The sequence below is a fragment of the Passer montanus genome, unplaced genomic scaffold (assembly GCF_014805655.1).
Source record: "Passer montanus isolate IOZ18808 unplaced genomic scaffold, ASM1480565v1 scaffold88, whole genome shotgun sequence".
NCBI lineage: Eukaryota > Metazoa > Chordata > Aves > Passeriformes > Passeridae > Passer > Passer montanus.
The window spans coordinates 274,159-281,390 of record NW_024374145.1 but is presented as its reverse complement, the minus strand read 5'-3'; positions in this window follow the sequence as shown (position 1 = coordinate 281,390).

Below are 7,232 nucleotides of genomic sequence, written 5' to 3'. Positions count from 1 at the left end.
CAGACACAATCTCAGCTGAGATGATGTCATGCAGCATTTCTGGGCTAGCAAGTGTCAGTGCCTTAAACTATTTTGTTTCCCTCAGTATAGTTATTCCACCTGTGGTCTACTCCTGTGACAATTTGATTGGTCTGTCTGTTTATAAATCCAGTGTGACTGGCTGTTTCTGAAGTATCCCAGATGTTAAGGAATTAAATGGGATGAAAGGAGGGAAATTAAAATTCAATTAATGGATACATCAAAAAGCATTCATTAATTCATTTTAATGCTCTTTTTGTGAGACTTGGATTATAGTTTGGAACAGTTAGTCTTCTCTGGTTAGTTCATGTGGGTTAAAGAGCCTGGCTGAAATCACCTGGCATTGCAACCCCCAGACTGCTCTACAGTGAAGCTGTGATCACATTAGCCTCTGTCTGTAGATGGAGCCACCTTCCTGCAAACCTTCATGCAGCCTTCCTGCAAATCCTACTTGGAATCTGTCTGGTAAAGCTGAAGAGAGCCTGCTCCCTGGGTCATCTTCTTTGCCGGTTTATTTAGACTGAGATTGGTCTAACTGAAAAAATTATATCTCATCTTAATGAAGACATTTGTAAAGAAAAACTTTAAGACCTTGCCTAATCAAAATGGTTTCTTTTAAAAGTGTTGTGACTAGATGTTGTCAATTAGCATCATATTCCAAAACCATTCATTATAAAGCAAATTATATGAGAGCCAAAACCACACAATTTCTTCTGGATGTAATGGAAATAAGTCATATTGAAACAAAATTAACTTTTTAACTGCATTCACAATCTGTAAACAAGCCCTCAAAAATGAATCCCTAGCATTCCCCTCTGCAGCCTTCACCTTAGGCTTTCACAAAGCTCTACCAGCCCAGCAATTCCACTCTCTTCAGCTCAGTTCAGAGAAGCTGATTGCTATTAATGTGATACCCTACATTTATATCCCAACATTGGAAATGTCAGGTGGTGTTTTCCCACTGCCATGGTATGCTGCAGCTGTTTTCAGAACACAGTTAGGCCAAGAGCTGATTTAAATTATAGCTGTAGAGCCATCAAATGTGATTTCACTTTCACAAATCTAAAAGCAGAGCATGTGCCAAATGATTCCTATAAAGCAGTTCCCATATACACTCCTTGTGTAGCTGAAGTGCAACTTTATCTAGAAGAGAGAAATTTCCTCAGACACACACAATAGAACAGTTTTTAAAACCATAAATCTGCTTAATGTTGACTAGTTGTAGACTCAATAAAATAAATTGATGTTATAGTACATTTTTTTAGTATTAGCAGATAAACAGCTTTCTTTTCCTGTTGTTGAAGAAAAGGAAAGAACAGCAGCAAGCAGGTACATGTTCTGCACTTCCACTGACCCATTTATTCCTCACTCCTCACTGTCTGTGTTCCCCACCTTCCTAGGGTTCCACATATCTGCCAGTATTAGGCTGTGTTTTAAGGGTTTTCAAAAATAATCCTTTTCTCTGGATGATAAATCAGGAAGTGAGGCTAATCAGAAATTCCGAAAGGAATATGCCAATATGGCAGTCTTAGGTATTGCACCTGAAATCACTTCTCTGTTGGTCATAATACATCAAAAATCTTCTCTAAGCACACTGATTGACAACTCCGTTTTTATTATTTATGTGGCGAATTTTCCAGGAGAAAATTTAGTTACAGTTTTCACTTTTAGTTTCTACTTGGGAAAAAAAATTCTACCTCATTGTCATTATTGGAGGCAATTGCTTTTAAGAGGATCAGCACTAGCTAAGAAAACAACATCTCAGGCTTTCTTCAATATTCTAAACCTGAAAACCTTGTTCAAGACACAGCAAATGGAACAACTGCTGAAGTACCAGGCTCCATATGAGCAAGTCAGAGATACTTTCATATTCATGTACTTCTCTCAGAACTTGTTTTCTTTTCTGAGGCTACTCAGTAATTCCTTCAGCTTAATGAGCTAACATTTGGCAACCAGCGAGCAACTTTGATTTAGTGATGTGACAGTCTTAAAAATCTGCAGCAAGTGTGCTCAGAGCTGGCTGCTGGCACTTTGGCATGCTAGCAGGTACTGACTTCAACTGGAAACATGTATTTTGTTACTGACAGAAACTCCTCGTTGCTTCTGTGTTACTTGTGCTGTATGTCAGCCCCTGTCAGTGTGGGACTGCTTGCTGTCATCACATGAAATTAGCCTAACATATCAACTTATTGACTTGTGGGTATTAACAGCCAAGGGAGATTTTTAATTAGAATGAGATTTCAAGCATAAGGAGTTCAGTCTGTTTTTCCAGTCTAGTTGAATTCTCTAATATTTAAAGTGTTGCAGCCATACTTCTTGATGTTTGTAATTCACGACTCCCTTGATAATACAGTTTAAAAAAAATCTGAAAGCTTATCCCTGGGGAAAAAACCCCTTCATTGGCTTTTAAATAATGAATTTTTAGTACTGAGGACTGTTATGTAACAGACCCCAAAGAAATATTACTGTTCATTTCTAAAAAGTGACACTTCTCAGTATTATTTATTGATTTTCTCTGATACAATTGTACAGAAGTCAGTGAAGGCAAAGGTTGTGAAACAGAATCAGAATGGAAACAACTGAAAAAACTGATAGGAACTATTAACCCCCTGTCCCATTATTTATTAACAGGTTTTTCCTCAAAAATCTGTGGAACTTATACATGTTTCTTAGAAAACAAATTTTGTTACATTAGCAAAGTTGTATTTAGTTGAAAAAAAAACTCCATACATATCTTTGTCATATAGAACCTGATATTTACATCTCCATTTTTTGTTGACTGCTTTTAGACTTTTTTGAAGAAAATTCTGAATTCTGGCTATTAAACCATTCAGGTGATAAGGGGGAAATAATAATCTGATAGCACTGTGCAGTTCACTCTGGCTGTCATCAAACATGAATGTGGAGTTTCAGGAACATGTATCCAAAGGTCTGATTTTGGTGATAATTACACAATATTTTTTTTTTTGGACTTCGTCACTGCAATTATCAGCAGTAAGTCTGCATGATATTATTATCTCCATATTGAGTTCAAGTAACCCTAAAAGTAATTTATTTTCTTTCCTTATTGAACTAAATAATATGTCATCCAGAAATTTGATGAAATGGATACTAAAATCCATTTTAAGTCTGGGACTTAGTTTTTATTTGTTTTTATATGTGAAAACAAGCATTTAAGACAGAAATGAGTTTTGGTATTGTTATTTGGTTTGGGATTTGGCTAAAGACAGTATTTCCTTTAAAAGAATAGATAAATAACATAATGCTGTGGCTTAAAAATGGAATTCTCCCATTTAGTAGTCCCAATAAAGCCATATACCACTTCCCTTCACCCCTCCAAGTACAGGTACAAAAGGCAGAGATCGCAGGCTGAGACAGGACACTGGAAACAGCAATGAGCTCAACCAAACTGCAACAGCAACAATTTTAAATATAAGAGGTATAAGAAAAGAAACTATTCACAGAGCAAACAAAAACCCCAGTAACAGACAATACCAGATGTCTGCCTCTACCATGTGTTCTGGATCAGACAGAGCCATTTCTGTCCCTTTCTCTTGCCCCCAGCAAGGACATGAGGTGGTACAGAATAACCTCCTGGCCATGCCCTCTGCCAGCTACTGCAAAATTAACCCTGTCCTAAACAGAACCAAGACACCAAGGAGCACTTAATCTCAATAAAATTAATTGGAATGGCACTAGAAAGATGATTTTTTTTTGTAAATCCTTATCACAGAAGGAATTCCTAAATAAGTTTCAGTGCCAGACAAGAGCAAAACAAGTGCTCTGTTCTCTTGCTCAGAAATCTCTCTAGTGAAGTTGATGAAGGTGTCTATGGTCCAATGTTCACAGACACGTGTGTAAATTTTTTTACCTTGCCCTCCCCAGATTAAATATTAATCCCATATTTTTCCTAGTGACAAACCTTATTTATAACAGAAGAGATAAGAAACTAATTTTGCTTATGCATTTACCTGTATTTAGGTGAAAAAAACCTATACATGTCTTTGAACTGATAGAACCTGATATTTACATCATCTCCATTTTTTGACTGCTTTTAGACTTTATTTGAAGAAAATTCTGAATATATTCATATAAATATGAATATATTTTTGCTAACTGGAATTACAATAGTCTAATAGTAAGATGATGCTGGTATTTGCTAGCATTTTCTGTAGTGAAGGTGGACAGTCTTCTCTGGATGACATTTTGCTTTATACCTAGGAAGAAATGGCTTTCTCTGGCTCCCCAGACATACTTTTATCAGTGAGTAAAATTTGGCTAAAGAATGTGTTATAATTTTTCACCTTTGTGGGAGTACAAATAAGATGCTAGATTCCTCATGCAAAGAGATGCCAGGAAATTCTTTGTATTCCTGGAGACTTCAACAGGCTGCCCAGTTAAGGACCGTTGATTTGATTTGCTATCTCCTCTGTACTTAGAAAGCAATCACAATTCCTACTTTTTAATACTTTTCTTTCAAATGGAATATGGATGGGACATGGCAACAAATACAAAAATATATACAGATATCGATATATGTGTTTATTTTAAAAATTTAACGAGTTTTTCTTAAAGTCTTGGTCTTGTCTGTAACCAAAATAAGGCATATGTTAATGGATGTTTCAGTGGCTTATGGACTGGCTTTTCTGCTTTCCTATGTCAACTAAGTGTGCTTTTTCAGTAAAGTTATAGCTTTCAAAAGGTCTGCAATAAGATTTAATTGCTGGAAATTAATTATGACCTTTGAGTTTGGTAAAAATCACTTAGAATCATGTTACTTCATTAAGAATAATTAAATAATTTATTTCATCTCTTGAGGAGTGAAAAAGTACTTCTCAGTCATGTTGTTGCATAGGAGTAGCCCTCTCAGAACATCACTTATATCTTTTGTGCAAAAGGAGGTGTTTGTTTACTCCCATCTTTTCAAATCCATTTCATTGAACTTGAGATCCCTTTGCTAACTCACACAGCTGTAACAGCCCTTGACGATAGTCTGTATCTCATCTTTCCAGACTGGCACCATCTAAGGAGGAAAACACTGATGTCAAGAAAGCCAGTTTGACAATGGCAGGTAATGTGACTCTGAGTGAATTTCAGCTTTTCAGCCAAAACTTTTGCAAAAAAAGCAAGTTCCATCATCTCCAAACTATTGGCCACAACAGCCAAAATTTATGAAATGCTATTCATAGACTGGAGGAGGGGACTAGAATAGAGAGAAGAAGTGGGAAAAGAAAGGCAAACGGACAGAGAAAGAAATCTCTCCCCTTTGCTCTTCAGTCCCTGTGATTAGATTACTGGTTTGGTAGCAATATTTTTTGATTGCTTGTGTACAGTATTTCTCTTTTGTTTTGCTTTAATGTTACATTTATCATGTCTTTCATAACAAGTACATTGGGATTCTGAAAACCTCACTACTGCTCCTGATGGTACAGTCTAATTATTCTGTTTTGGTTTGGGGGTTTTGTTTCTTTTGCTGTTTTTTCACCTCTGCTCACTTTCCTTGCTCTCCTGCCCCTTCCTAACAAAGATTCACTGAAATAGAAAGCAGGCTTGTAATAACTGCCTATTATGATTTTGCTTAATGCACTGTGCAAAATATGACAAGGGTGAGTGCTAGTAGATGTAACAGCAGTCAAAATGTTTCCTTATTCCAGCTGTTGTATCCTCTATGTGCAATAGGTAGAAAAGATGTTAAGCAAACTGGGAGAGGAAGTTGTAAATCTTAAGGTCAGAAAATGCAACTCACTTTTTTTTCTTTCCCTGGATAAGAAAAATGTGATGAAATAAGGTAGTATCTAAGCCTAATATATTTTTTTCTAAACATTGCTGTCTTAACTTTCCTGAATATTTATAACATACATAATTTTTTCAATGCATACTGAAGAGATGTCTTTATGCCATATGAAATTGATCATGATTGCTGGCCCCTGCAGTTAGATGCTGTTTAACTAAGAAACCTTTGTGTTAATTTAATTCAATTTAAATCATTCTTATCATCCTACTAACAAACTATAATAATAAACCATTCCAGTCCGACACACATTTTGCAAATTGCAGTCTCTGTGAAAACATTATTTAATCTGTCTAATTGCTTTACATTTACTTTAAAAGCTAACCTGTCACAACACCACATGTATTCCTTACATTTCCTGAAAGAATATGCTGTATTTCAAACCTCCATACACAAGACATGAAACAGTTGCTGTCACCCATACTCTTTCTGTTTCTGGCTTTGATTCTTATGCTTGAGAGGTATCTGCATGCCAATTTTTATTGCATTGCTGATCCACATATATTCATCCTGGATGCATTCATTACCCTGGGCTATCTTTGGTATTCCAAGAAAAGATGCAGCATGATGTATATTCATTTTTTCAGTTCTATAACTTTATTTGTTTGTTTGTAAATCAATCTATTTCAAGCCCCAAATCGAGGTTTGCAATGTCAGGTTGAATCAAGAATCAAGCAATTCCCTGGCTTCTCTTTTGACAGAAATTCTAGGTTTTTCTGCAGACTTTTGCATAAGATTTACTCTGTAAAGAAAAGGTATCTCTGTAGGTGAGAAACAGACAATTGTATTAGCAAAAGCTGCCAAGTAGGCTGACTTAAAAGTCTGCCTTAAATGTAAATTTAATTTAACACACATTTGACACACTTGTTATATTTAAATGCGACTCAGAGAACCTGCTTCGGGAAGTATCGAGAGCTCGGGCCACCACAGTTATCATGATCAGATGCATCCAGAGTAATGGATAGATATGCTTATTTTGTAAATGAACAAATGTGTGTAATTGCATAATTGCTTCAACAATAAATGTCTTGCAGGATGTCTGCATGTGGAAACTTAATTATTATACATATTTTCCTGGATAGAATCAGAAAAAACAGTAAGTCCAGAGTTGAGTGCAATCGTGAGTGCTTTTCTATGCTTTGAAAAATAAATTGTTTCTTTCACTGAAAGAAAGCACAAAATTGTTTAAAATGCCAGCTTATAAGCTGATTTATGTTTCTGTATTCATTCTGCCCGACATGTCTTATTAATAGATACAGAGGAGCCAGCCACAGTCGTCATTGCCAACAAGACTTTTCAGCATTGCTTTCAGGTGTGGCATTGGCACATGGTTCTTACAGACAATTACAATGCCTTGCACACATCTCCACTCCCTGCCCATCTCTGTTATAACTCCTCCCCTGAAATCCTGGGTCACTGATCC